General features: G+C 41.3%; 1 pseudogene; it reads left to right on the forward strand.

Annotated features, from left to right (window-relative positions):
- The first annotated feature begins 671 nt into the window (after positions 1–671).
- Positions 672–11421, forward strand: LOC144683236 (pepsin A-like; annotated as a pseudogene).
- Positions 11422–14860: the final 3439 nt, after the last annotated feature.

A 14860-nucleotide genomic window follows, 5' to 3' on the forward strand; every position in this document is an offset into this window, starting at 1 on the left:
GCCTTCTTGAACCGCCGTGGTGTAGGTACACCCACAGTGCTGTTAGGGATGGAGTTCCAGGATTTTGATCCAGCAACAGTGAAGGAACAGCAATATATTTCCAAGTCAGGATGATGAGTGGCTTGGAGGGGAACTTCCAGTTTGTGGTGCTCCCATGTGTCTGCTGCCCTTGTCTTTCTAGATGGAAGAGGTGATGGATTTAGAAGGAGCTGTCAAAGGAGCCTTGGTGAGCTCCTTGCAGATGGTACACACTGCTGCTACTGTGCATTGGTGGTGGTTGGAGTGAATGTTGGTGGATGGGCTGCCACAAACATGAACTGGTTAAATGTTGTATACAACAGTTAACTTATCTTCTGGTGCACTTGTGATATTGATATTTTGTGGCTCTAACACAATTGTTTTTAGCCTGATTTATACAATACTTCAAGTGTTTTGTTATAACCCAAATGCTCTTAATTACTTGCCACTTAGTTTGACGGTTGTCCTTAACTAAAAAGATTATATTTGAGATAAACTAATCATGAGTATATTAATACTTACTTATCATACTGAATGATCGTATCTGAGGCCTCGTGACAATGGAATAGTTTGGTCAGAGAGAGAATAAATGTTGCGTCTCAGGTCCCAAACTCTAGATTCTGTAGAGTCTCGGAACCAACCCAACTGGCAAGATGAAGTGGCTGCTCATCACCCTCGCTTGCATTCAGCTCTCTGAATGTATGATCAGGTAGGAAATCAACACAAGACAAAAGAGGAAATGAATAATATGTCAGCAAGGAACAGAAAATGTGATGACATTTGCAACTTATTTTATTTCTTTACAGAGTGCCCTTGTATAAGGGTAAATCTGGCCGTGATGTTCTTAAGGAGAAAGGGTTGCTGGAAGACTTCCTGAAGAATCATCCATATGATCCCTGCTCAAAGTTTGAACAACCCTTAACTCTGGAGACAAGTGAACCAATGATTAACTACTTGGATGTAAGTAATCTCTCAGTTTACCAAACAAAAGAGAAAACTACATCTTAACTTACATTTATTGCAGCTTCCACCTGAAATCTATGTTATTCTCAGAGCCAGTTGCTGGTTAAGGGCAATAATTCAGTGGCACATAAACTGTGCTAGTAGATCTTGTGCTGTAGATATTTAACCTGCTATAATTTACACGGCAATTGTCAATGGATGGGATTCATCTGTTCTATCTGTTGTTGGGTGCCGCAAGTCATTTGCACATATGTGGATTAAGTAAGGAAATTTGGCATAGAATTGTTCAACATAAATCATGCTAAATGAATTTGATTATAAATTTTGATGAGGTAACAGTGCAGGTTGATCAGGGTCATGAATTTGATATTTTTCTTTATTCATTCATGGAATGTGGGCTTCACTGGCTGGGCCAGTGTTTATTGTCCATCCCTAGTTGCCCTTGAGAAGATGGTGGTGAGCTGCCTTCTTGAACCATTGCAGTTCATGTGATGTAGGTAAACCCACAGTGCTGTTAGGAAGGGAGCTCCAGGATTTTGAATCAGCGACAGTGAAGGAACGGCGATATATTTCCAAGTCAGGATGGTGAGTGACTTGGAGGGGAACTTCCCGGTGGTGTCGTTCCCATCTATCTGCTGTCCTTGTCCTTCTAGGTGGTAGTGGTCGTGGGTTTGGAAGGTACTATCTAAGGAGCCTTGGTGAATTCCTGCAGTGCATCTTGTAAATGGGACAGACTGCGGCTACTGTGCGTCAGAGGTGGAGGGAGTGAATGTTTGTGGATGTGGTGCCAATCAAGTGGACTGCTTTGTCCTGGATGATGTTAAGCTTCTTGAGTGTTGTGGGAGCTGCACTCATCCAGGCAAATGGGGAGTACTCCATCATACATCTGACTTGTGCCTTGTAGATGGTGGACAGACTTTGTGGAGTCAGGAGGTGGGTCACTCGTAATGCGATTCCAAGCCTTTGACCTGCTCTTGTAGCCACAGCATTTATATGGCTAGTCCAGTTCAGTTTCTGGTTACTGGTAATCCTCAGGATGTTGATAGTGGGGGATTCAGTGATGAGTCATTGAACATCATGGGGCGATGGTTGGATTCTATGTGGTTGGAGATGGTCATTGCCTGACACTTGTGTGACGCAAATGTTACTTGCCAATTGTCAGCACAAGCCTGGATATTGTCCAGGTCTTGCTGCATTTGGACATGGACTAATTCAGTATATGAGGAGTCGCAAATGGTACAGAACACTGTGCAATCATCAGCAAACATCCCCAATTCTAACCTTATGATGGAAGGAAGGGCATTGATGAAGGAACTGAAGATGGTTAGGTCTAGGACACTACCCTGAGGAACTCCTGCAGTGATGTCCTGGAGCTGAGATGACTGACCTCCAACAATCACAGCCATCTTCCTATATGCTAAGTATGACTCCAACCAGTGTAGATCTTTCCCCCCTGATTGGCATTGAATCCAGTTTCGCTAGGGCTCCTTGAGGACACACTTGGTCAACTGCTGCCTTGATGTCAAGGGCAGTCACTCTCACCTCACCTCGGGAGTTCAGTTCTTTTCTCCATGTTTCAGCCAAGGCTATAATGAAGTCAGGAGCTGAGTGGCCCTGTCAGAACCCAAACAGGGCGTCAGTGAGCAGGCTATTGCTAAGCAAGTGCCACTTGATAGCACTGTTGATGAACCCTTCTATTACTTTACTGGTAATGGAGAGTAGACTGATGGGGCGGTAATTGGCCGGGTTGGATTTGACCTATTCTTTGTGTACAGGACATACCTGTCAATTTTCCACATAATCGGGTAGATGCCAGTGCTGTAGCTGTACTGGAACAGCTTGGCTAGGGGCGCGGCAAGTGCTGGAGCACAAGCCTTCAGAACTATTGCCGGAATATTGTCAGGGGCCATAGCCTTCGCAGTATCCAGTGTCTTCAGCCGTTCCTTGATATCACGTGGAGTGAATCAAATTGGCTGAATACAGGCATCTGTGATGCTGGGTACCTCCGGAGGAGGCCGAGATAGATCATCCACTCGGCACTTCTGGCTGATGATTGTTGCGAATGCTTCAGCATTATCTTTGTACTGCTGTGCTGGGCTCCTCCATCATTGAGGATGGGGATATTTGTGGAGCCTTATCCTCCAGTGAGTTGTTTAATTGTCTACCACCATTCACGACTGGATGTGGCAGGACTGCAGAGCTTAAATCTGATCTGTTGGTTGTGGGACCACTTAACCCTATCGATCACTTGCTGCTGATGCTCTTTGGTGCACAAGTAGTCCTGTGTTATAGCTTCACCAGGTTGACATCTCATTTTTAGGTATGCCTGGTGCTGCTCCTGGCATGCCCTCCTGCACTCTTCATTCATACGTGGACTTCCTAAAGGCATTTGATAAAGTGCCACATAACAACTTGTCATCAAAGTTGAAGCCATCGAATAAATGGGACAATGGCAGTGACTTCATAAATAGAGACATGCAGATCATAAAAGCAAGGAAATTATGATGAACCATTAGACAAAATATTGATTCAACCTCAACTGGAGTCAAATGTCCAATTCTGAGCACCACATTATAGGAAGGATACAAAGGCATTAGAAAGGGGGCAGAAAAGATTTACCAGATGGTTCCAGGAATGAGAAATTTCAGTTCCATGGATGGATTGAAAAATCTGGGGCTGTTGTACTTGAAGAGAAGATTAAGAGTACATTTGATAGAGGTTGTCAAAATCATTGGGAGAATGGTCAAGAACGAGTGGTTACTGATTTAAGGCGGTTGGCAAAAGAACACAAGGAAACACAAGGACAAAGCATTTTTTACACAGCCGGTGGTTAGGATCTGGAACGTGCTGACTCAAAGGGTGGAGGAGGCAGATTCAATTGCAGCTTTGAAAAGGAAAATGCATAACTATAACTAAGAGAAAATATTGGCAGGGACACGGGGATAATGCGGGGGTGTAGGCCTAGATGAATGGCTATTCTAGCAAGTTAGCAGGACATGATGGGTCTTTTATGTTTCTATGAAAAGCTGGTGCTCACAACATTGAATCCTTTTGATCTGGATTTGAAACTTCTGATTGATTGTGAGAAATTACTTGTGATTTCTGTAGACCTGTGAACTGGCAGCTGCTTGTCTAACCAATGCTGATGGTTACTGGGTTAATATTCCTGGGTACCTTTAATGAGCATGGCTTGTGTTGCTGGGTGGGTGTTTAACAATGCTATCAGTCTTGTTAGCATCAGTTGGAGTTGAGATGCGACCTGAAGTTAAAAGAGAACATGAATGAAAGGTGCAACATGATCTTAGACATGAAGTATATTATTCAGTATAATACATAGGAACAGATGCATTGCTTATTCCTACTCATTAAATCTCTTGCATTTAAATAGCTACACTCTTCTACTTCTGCATCATGTGATTAGAATAAAGGAGTGATGGGAAGATTTACATTTTCTAATGGGTGTAGAGGAACCTGAGCCTAATAACACAATGATATATTTCCAGGTGATATATTTTGGTCTTTTTCTTTTTGCTGACAGTTGTCATACTATGGAGCAATCAGCATTGGGAATCCACCACAGAGCTTCACCGTCATCTTTGACACTGGCTCATCCAATCTCTGGGTCCCATCAGTTTACTGTTCTGACAATCCATGCAGTAAGTAAATATTACCCTGCTGTTAACATACTTCCCTTTGTGAATTGTCTTCATGTTAAGGTCAGTTGTGTTAGGAAGAGAGTCAAATTTCTACAATAGTCACAGTTGAACAGTGTGTTTTGTAAGATTGGATGAAACCCTAGAATTTTGCTTGGTTATCTCTGGGCTCGGAGAGAAATTTAACCGAGCTTTGATTTCTTGGAGGTTTTCGCTGTGGTTCTTTGTCTCCCTCTGGATATGGATAAATCTTAGGCTGAAGTTACACTAAGATCTTTGAATTAGTGTAAAATAATTTCCAGTTCACACTCCTGGATCGGATGGTTACTGGCAAAGATAATGGACGGTGGAGATTTTGCGGCAACAAAGCAAATTGAAAATCTGGAACCTGTTGGAACAAAGTTTTGAAACCTCAGTGATAAGTCAGTTCATAAAAATACTAAACTAATCAAAAGTACACAACAAAGGTACATTCCTCATAACGCTGAGTCATAGAGTCATGAAGTCATTACTGCACAGAGGGGACAATCTAGCCAATCGGGTTCATGCCAGCTCACTGTGGAGCAACCCAGTCAGTGCTATTCCATGGCTCTATCCCCATAGCCCGGCTGGTTTATATTCCTCAAGTTCTCACCCAATTTCCTTTTGAAATCATTGATTATTTCTACTTCCCATTCTTGTAGGCAGCACGTTCCAGGTCACTACAGCCCACTGCTTAAAAAAGTTCTTCCTGACATCCGCTTGCATCTTTTGCCCGAATCCTTAAATCTGCACCCTTGGTCTTTAAATTATCAGCTAATGGGAACAGCTTTTCTTTCTCTACCTTATCTAAAGCCATCATAAATTTATTATCTTCTACAACTCTATCAAATTTTCCCTCAATCACCTTTGCTCCAAAGAGAGCGAGCCCAGGATCTCCAACCTGACCTGGTAGCAAAAAATCCCTCACCCAGGGACCATTCTGGTGTCATGTTAAATTTGATTAGGTTTAAGCTTATCCAATGGCTAGGCTAACAAGAGGGTCTCCCCTAGACTGGCATGAAGTGTCTTCCTTTGTAAGTGTGCACATGGACACACACGTGCACACACATGTCCAACTCAGGGCTCCACCTCACACATGAACACAGCTTTCTGATCCACCTCACAATCTCAGGACCTCATTCCAAGGAAAAGGGAACCAGTAATACACCTAAGAGGCTAAAGAAAATTGGGTGGGTGCTTTTTAAAAATAGAAACTTTTAAAAATGTGAGTAATTGATTCTTTTCTGGCACAAAAGTTTCTTGATGTATTAGACTAAATGGTGAAATGTTTTTGTTATTAATTTCATGAAATGAATGTTCTGTTCCAGTGGTGCATAAAAGATTCAACCCCAAATTGTCATCAACATATCGTTCAAACAACCAGGGTGTATCTATCCAGTATGGTACAGGAGCCATGACAGGAATACTGGGATATGACACTATCAGAGTAAGTAGATTGTAGCCCCTTCATCAAGTAAATTCAACGACATAACAGTGATAATTGATGTCTAAGGTAATATGTTCCAGATAAGGACACAAAGATCTTGGAATCAAAAGTAATGAGTTTGATCAGTTGGAAGACGAACAGATACGTGGGAGTGTAATGATGATGGAGCAGAGAGTGTCTCAACGTCCAAGTTGAGGATTTGTAATAAAACTTGCCTGAAATTCTTTCCATTGGAACAGTAGATATTTGATGAAAATGCTCCCTTACTTCAGTTCAACTCACACCCTTATGTCTATTTGCGTTGAATGTGAGATATGACCTCTGCCAGTCGTCTGCCTTAACTCAGTGGTAGCACTCTGAGTCAGAAGGTTGCGAGTTGAAACCCACTTGTACAGATAATCTAGATTGAGACTGCCATAGTGTTATAGGTAACCTTTGAAGTGGATGTAAATGACTACCATCTACTATTCAAAGAAGCTCATGTGGCTACTCCCCATTTCTTTTCCAAAATTTATCCATGAACCAGGATTGTTAAAAAAGAGTTTAATTGGTCATCTAACCCACTGGGGCGCATGATTGGCTGCATGGGTGTGGGACAATATGTTTGCTAAGTACAATTTATGGAGAAATTACAATTCACTGGATAACATTCTGCTTAATTTCTCATGAATAATCACTTGACTCTATTTTTCTAGATTTCAGACATGCTTATCCAGGAATTTGGTTTAAGTACAACTGAACCTGGTGGTTTCTTTTCCTCTGTTAAATTTGATGGAATTCTGGGCATGGGCTTTCCATCTCTTGCAGCATCAGGAGCCACCACTGTATTTAGTAACATGATATCTCAGAGACTGGTGGATGTGCCTCTCTTCTCTGTGTACCTAACAAGGTGAAAATCTTTTATGCACTTGTTGCTACATATTATTTCCCTGAATGAAACAGGAACTGCTTATTTAGCTTTCACTCAAACAATCAGCTTGCCTTAGTTGTTAACGCTCTTGTCTTGTGTCAATGCCATGGGCTCAAATCGAATGTAAAACTTGAGCACATTGTGAATGTCAATACTTTAGTGTGGCATTGTACTCCACACCTGAAGTTCCATGGGCAGTTTTGGTCCCTGTATCCTAGGAAAGATATAGTTGCACTGGAGGCAGTATATCAAAGGTTCACTAGATTGGTCCCTGGGGTAAGAGGGTTATCCAATGAAGAGATGTTGAGTAAATTAGCTTTATATTCTCTGGAGGTTAGAAGAGTTAGAGGTGAGCCCAGTAGTGCTCAATTGCTCAACATTTGATTCTGTGCCTCTGTTCACTGCTCACTGTGTATGATTAGTTAAGTCTGGCTGTGCACTTCAAGAGAGAGAGAGAGGCAGAGACTGAACTGAGGCCTGCTGCTGCAAGCGTGGAAGCAGGCATTTTTAAAGCATTGTAAATAAATCTTATCCTGTGCAATTAGAAAATGGTGTATCATCTCTGCATATCTCCGAGGCATAAAATACAACAGTCTCATTGAAACATACAAGTTTCTGAAGGGCCTTGACAGGATGGACACTGAGAGGTTATTTTCTGGCTGTGGAATTTAGAACAAAGGAGCATAGAGTCAGGATAGGTGGCTGGGGCTAGCATGTTGAGAAACCTCTTCACTATCAGGATATTGTGAATCTTTGGCATTCTCTACCCCAGAGGTTTGCGGATGCTCCATCATTGAGTATACTTAAGGCTGAGATAGACAGATTTTTGGCCACTCATGGAATTGATGGATATGGGAATTGGGCAGGAAACTGATGTCCGTGGTATCTTTTCACTGAGTTTGCTCAGATTATTTGTGGGACACTGCTGTGTACAAACTGCCTACCACCTTTGTCTACACTGCAATGTTAAATACACCTCAAAAGTATTAGTTGGGTGAGAAGAATTTAAGGCCATTCTCAGGATGTGAAAGACTCAACATCAATGCAGGTGCTTTGTATCAAAGTGATTTGGTTCCAAACCTTGAATTTGTCCTCTGGTGCTTCAACCCAATTCAGAATAGAACCAATAAACAGAGCCAGAATATATTCCGCATCATTCATTTAAAAGGTAGACTTGCCCAATTTGAATTTATAATTTTGAATTCATTTTTAGTATTTATGGCAACATTGCAATCAATGACTTTTAGTAACTGCTTTAGAAAGTTGTTGATTTTAGATTTAATATCCAATAGGCAGTAACATTACTAAGTGCTACCTCTAAACTGGAAATATATCAATCTCTGAGCAATGGAATAGTTTGGTCAGAGAGAGAATAAATGTTGCGTCTCAGGTCCCAAACTCTAGATTCTGTAGAGTCTCGGAACCAACCCAACCGGCAAGATGAAGTGGCTGCTCATCACCCTCGCTTGCATTCAGCTCTCTGAATGTATGATCAGGTAGGAAATCAACACAAGACAAAAGAGGAAATGAATAATATGTCAGCAAGGAACAGAAAATGTGATGACATTTGCAACTTATTTTATTTCTTTACAGAGTGCCCTTGTATAAGGGTAAATCTGGCCGTGATGTTCTTAAGGAGAAAGGGTTGCTGGAAGACTTCCTGAAGAATCATCCATATGATCCCTGCTCAAAGTTTGAACAACCCTTAACTCTGGAGACAAGTGAACCAATGATTAACTACTTGGATGTAAGTAATCTCTCAGTTTACCAAACAGAAGAGAAAACTACATCTTAACTTACATTTATTGCAGCTTCCACCTGAAATCTATGTTATTCTCAGAGCCAGTTGCTGGTTAAAGGCAATAATTCAGTGGCACATAAACTGTGCTAGTAGATCTTGTGCTGTAGATATTTAACCTGCTATAATTTACACGGCAATTGTCAATGGATGGGATTCATCTGTTCTATCTGTTGTTGGGTGCCGCAAGTCATTTGCACATATGTGGATTAAGTAAGGAAATTTGGCATAGAATTGTTCAACATAAATCATGCTAAATGAATTTGATTATAAATTTTGATGAGGTAACAGTGCATGTTGATCAGGGTCATGAATTTGATATTTTTCTTTATTCATTCATGGAATGTGGGCTTCACTGGCTGGGCCAGTGTTTATTGTCCATCCCTAGTTGCCCTTGAGAAGGTGGTGGTGAGCTGCCTTCTTGAACCATTGCAGTTCATGTGATGTAGGTAAACCCACAGTGCTGTTAGGAAGGGAGCTCCAGGATTTTGAATCAGCGACAGTGAAGGAACGGCGATATATTTCCAAGTCAGGATGGTGAGTGACTTGGAGGGGAACTTCCCGGTGGTGTCGTTCCCATCTATCTGCTGTCCTTGTCCTTCTAGGTGGTAGTGGTCGTGGGTTTGGAAGGTACTGTCTAACGAGCCTTGGTGAATTCCTGCAGTGCATCTTGTAAATGGGACAGACTGCAGCTACTGTGCGTCAGAGGAGGAGGGAGTGAATGTTTGTGGATGTGGTGCCAATCAAGTGGACTGCTTTGTCCTGGATGATGTTAAGCTTCTTGAGTGTTGTGGGAGCTGCACTCATCCAGGCAAATGGGGAGTACTCCATCATACATCTGACTTGTGCCTTGTAGATGGTGGACAGACTTTGTGGAGTCAGGAGGTGGGTCACTCGTAATGCGATTCCAAGCCTTTGACCTGCTCTTGTAACTGCTTTAGAAAGTTGTTGATTTTAGATTTAATATCCAATAGGCAGTCACATTACTAAGTGCTACCTCTAAACTGGAAATATATCAATCTCTGAGCTTTTCTTGAATTCTCTTTTGTTTTACAGACAGCAAGGTCAGTCCGGCAGTGAAATCCTATTTGGTGGAATTGATTCAAGTCACTACACAGGCCAAATTCACTGGGTTCCTGTCATTCATGATGCCTACTGGGAAATCCTCATTGACAGGTAAGTGATTACCCATCGACAAGAGGAATAGATATTTTCTGCTTCTCTATTGAAGTCTGAGATAATGGTTTTAACAAATTATATTGAAACAAACAAACTAAAAGGAAAGAAGGAATAAAATACTTAAACTAATTTTAAGATCTCAGCTGAATCAGCGTTTATTTAAGATATAATAAATGTCTCAGCGAGCTAGGAAACTCAACTTGCTATTAATTGTTCAATTTGTCTAATACTTGAGGCAGTTTTAAGTCTTTGACGAATTCTTGACGCATTTTTCTCTGTCCAGGGTGACAATCGATGGTGAGGTTGTGGCCTGCAGTGGAGGTTGTCCTGCCATTGTTGATACTGGTACTTCTCTTCTTGTTGGCCCCAGTACACCCATTGACAATATCCAGCAGGGCATTGGAGCAACTCCAACTTCCTATGGAGAGGTAAACCCATGTTCCAACATTGGGCGTGGATGTGGAGTGTCTGAGTGTGCATCAATGATTCATTCACAATGCAGCCTCTAACAGATCATTTACACTATGACAAAATGCTACACGCTACATTTGTAAAAAATCTTGCAAATTCTCATCCATAATTTGCTCTGTGGAAATTCTCTCAGCCTCTTGTGGGTGCGGGTGGGGATGGTATGTGGGAAGGGAGGGGTAGAGTGGGCGGGAGTGAGAGGACAGAGTGATGTTAAATTAAATTTCACAAATATGAGGCAACAATCACACTAGCTTGGACATACTGCCCCAGAAACATTTGAAAGGCACCAATATTTGTAGCAAATTGAAGGTGAGGAGTCTTTACATTTTGGAACCTTCTTATTCAAGTGGAAAATGTCATGCAGAAATAGTACACAGAATCAGAAGACAAAATGTGAAATCCATTATCCTATTTATTATTGTTTTGGCATTGAGATGAACACTGATATTTAGAAATGTTTTGGTGTGATGTTGCTATATGGAAATTAAATCTATACTGGGAATCGCCAATCTTTCTCTTTAACCATTTCCTGTTATCCTGCTTGTTTATTCCAATTTCACCTCATCTTTAGCTCAATATTGATTAATTAGGAATGGCATTGCACTATTAATGAGTTATTGTAAATCTTTATACCGACACAATAACTGAATGCTGTTTCTATTTTCTTACAGTACAACATAAACTGTAACAATCTGCAGAACATGCCTGATGCGGTGTTATTGGACACCGATGGGGTGCTAGAATAAACTTTGAAATTTTAGAAGATGCAATAGGAATATTTTTTTAATGTTAATTGTTCTCCTTTTCCTTACAGCAAACTTTTGACGTCCAAAAAAGCTGCTCCAGTGGATTTGCCGCTACAAGTAGAAACCTCTGGATCCTGGGAGATGTGTTCATTGGGGAATATTACTCCATTTTCGACTTTGGGAGCATTCGTATGGGTTTCGCTAAGGCTGTCTAATTTCTTCATCCGTATTCTCATTAAAAGCACACCTCGACCTGCATTTTAAGCCATCACATGACTCTCCAGTGCAGCAGTTGTCACCTGGCTGCAGAGTGTAATAGAGGAAGTCATCATCTCTTGAACAACAATAAACAAATATATACAATTGGCAATTGGCTGTGGTTTGTGCTCAGCAGAACTCTGCACTAAATCACAGCTGAAAAACAATGAAAATAGAAATAACAATTAAAGAAATGGCTTGTCACTGTGTGTTTTTATAGGAACAGACTAAGGACACTGATTCTGGATTGGAAATGAGAATGTTGATAGAGTCTAATTATACTCCCTCTCTGATTGTGCAGCACTTTCACTCTGTTATCTTTTGGTTCTGACATTCAGCCGTGATATATTATTGGTGCAGTGATTCACTCCAGAGACATACACATTTCTGCTGAATGTGGATGACCTCTGCAGTGAAACCTGATTTGAAGTAAATGTGATCCTAACATCACACGGCAGCCTTTTCTCTCCTTTTCTCTTCATTACAATCGTTCTTAAAATTGTTCAATAAAATATCAACATGCAACGCATACTCCCAGTTTTCCTGTTTCTTGTTCCATTTACTTCTGTGTGTGGAGGAGCCTGAATTCATTTCACATTTGAACTGTCTTGTGAGGTGATCCACTCATGTCAAAGTTTGCTAAACACAGGTAGGAATTTGTAGATCACATGAGAAATGGTTGTTGAATAATATCTTCAGAAATTTGGACGTGGCCTGATGAAGTCTCGTTCTGGTTCTATTTATGTCTCAGTGTAATTCTAATATAAGATCCCATTGATTCAAGATGCTGGATATTATGGCATAGTGTACAAGTGTATACTTCTGGGCGCCACATTATAGGAAGGATGTGAACACATTGGAGAGAGTGCAGAAGAGGTTTACAAGAATGGTTCCGGGGATGAGAAATTTCAGCTACGAAGATAGATTGGAGAGGTTGGAACTGTTCTCCTCGGAGGGAAGAAGACGAAGAGGAGATTTGATGGAGATGTGCAAAATCATGAGGGGGCTTGACAGAGTAGATGGGGAAAAGACATTCCCTCTTGTAAAGGGATCAAGAAGGAGAGGGCACAAATTAAAGTGATTTTCATAGATGCAAATGTGACGTGCGAAAACGCTTTTTCACACAACAAGTGGTTCGGGTCTGGAATGCACTGCCTCAAAGAGTGGTGAAGGGAGGTTTAATCGAGGCATTGAAGAGGACATTTGATGATTATTTGAATGGAATCAATGTGAAGGTTTAAGGGGAAAAGGCAGGACTATGGCACTAGGTCATAACGCTCATTTGCAGAGCCAGTGCGGACACGATGGGTGGAATGGCCTCCTTCTGTGCCGTTAAAATTCTGTGATTCTGTGATTTCCATTTCAGATTGAGTTTCAGTGCACCCTGGTCTAGATATTCTAAGATGGTCGGCAATGTTTCCCAAGATTGTAAGAAGCAATCACACATATTTTCAAGTCAGCTGCAATGGGACAGCATCGTCCACGTCCTTTACAAAAGTTATCCACATAGATTTGATCGGCTCTAGAATGTAGATATCCCGTTTCCCAATGTCAGGTTCAATTTGGGACCTTATTCAGTGGATCTGTGGCATCCAGAGATAGGGCAGACAAAGACAGGCTGATCACCCAATCAGATTGAAGAATTGTCACAGGCAGCATTGCAGGAAGTAAAACGTAGGGAATATAACTCATATTTAAATCAAAGTACAAAAAGCAATGTACAAATTGGGAGTTGCTTATGGAGTTAAGGGAGAATCATAAATGTCAAAAATAAAACTTTAAAAAGAATTTATTAAAAGACGGTACTTCTACATGTTCTCCTGAGGCAATGAGCCGCTTGCAAAATGTGTTTTTCCAAGGCCAGAGATGTTGTTGAATAAGAACAAAAGAAATGTGAGCAGGAGTAGCATATTCAGCCCCTCAAGACTGCTCCACAATTCAATAAGATTATGGCTCATCTGAGTGTGGCCTCAACTCCACTATCCTGCCTGCCTCGCATAGCCTTTAACTGCCTTGTATATCAAAAACCTGTTTAGCTCAGCATTGAATATATTGAATGAGCCAGCCTGTGCTGCTCTCTGGGGAAGAGAATTCCAAAGATTAACGAGCCTCTGAGAGAAGAAATTCCTCCTCATCTCTGTCTTAAATGGGAGATGCCTTTTAATGTGAAACTGTGCTCCATAGTTCCAGATTCTCCATGTGACAGGAAACGTCCTCTCAACATCTACCCTGTCAATTCCCCTCAGAATCTTATATGTTACAATAAGATCACCTCTCATTCTTCTAAACTTCAATGAGTATAACCCTGTAAAGGCTGCGGTAATGCAGCCTGTGGCAAAGCAGTGTATCACTGACAGCAACTTCCTGATTTCCACGTTTAACTGTGCGTATGCGAATGCCAGACCTTGCTGTCAGCTTGACACAGTAATAATAGCAAGCACTGGCAGCATCACTGTTACTACTACTGCAAATTCTGAGCCAAGATGTGATGAAATTAAATGTATTAAATATCAGGAATGCACAGGAGATCAGCATCTGAAAGATAAGTTGCTGTTAAAGTTTAGTTTCTTGAAGTATTCACTGGAAACGATAACCTCCAACCCAATAATCCCATTGTGTATATGGATCTCAACTTGAATGAGATGGAAGCTTTCTACTGCCTTAAAGGCTTTAAAACAAAAGAGTCATGGACAGGTTCCACTGGTTTGGAAACATGCCAGCATAATACCCACATTCAGCTGGTGAAGAATCGATTTTGGGAGAATGAAAATGGTTTTACATCAGTAACAGGCAAAACAATATAATAAACTATCAGGAACAAACTTGAGAATTACCTGTACCGTATCCTAGTAAATCTTTGCCTCTGCATTTTCAGTGGTGAAAAATCCTGCTTACTTGCCATTATCAAAGTACACGTATAATTTATTTCTTTCCTAAAAAATGGAAAAGCCCAACTGGTCGCTTTAGCCTGGCCATGTCGTTGTGATGCCTTATGCCTCACGGTACAGACCCTCCCTATCCATCTGGAACCATGTCATCTCTGGGGAGAGGGACAAAATTAAATATAAACTCAGGAAATAAAAATTGAAAAATTCCTCTCTCACCCATTTAACCAGGAACACACATTGATCTGGACTTGGATTACTTTTTGATACAAGGTGATCTCGAACCCAGCCCCGAACAGATGCAGCTCATTTCAAGCACCAGTGTGAATCAGCATTCACCACATGAGCATTAGGAGGGGCATGGAAGGATTTATTAATTGGAATAAATGTTTTGAATTTCATGCATTGGGAGTCAGTGGAATCCAGCAGGGACACAGGTTTTAGATGTTTAAGATGCAGAGTTTGGCAAGTTGGAGGTCGTGTGGCGAAGACTTCAGGAGGCTAATGAGCA

The sequence above is a fragment of the Cetorhinus maximus genome, chromosome 8 (assembly GCF_964194155.1).
Source record: "Cetorhinus maximus chromosome 8, sCetMax3.hap1.1, whole genome shotgun sequence".
Lineage (NCBI taxonomy): Eukaryota > Metazoa > Chordata > Chondrichthyes > Lamniformes > Cetorhinidae > Cetorhinus > Cetorhinus maximus.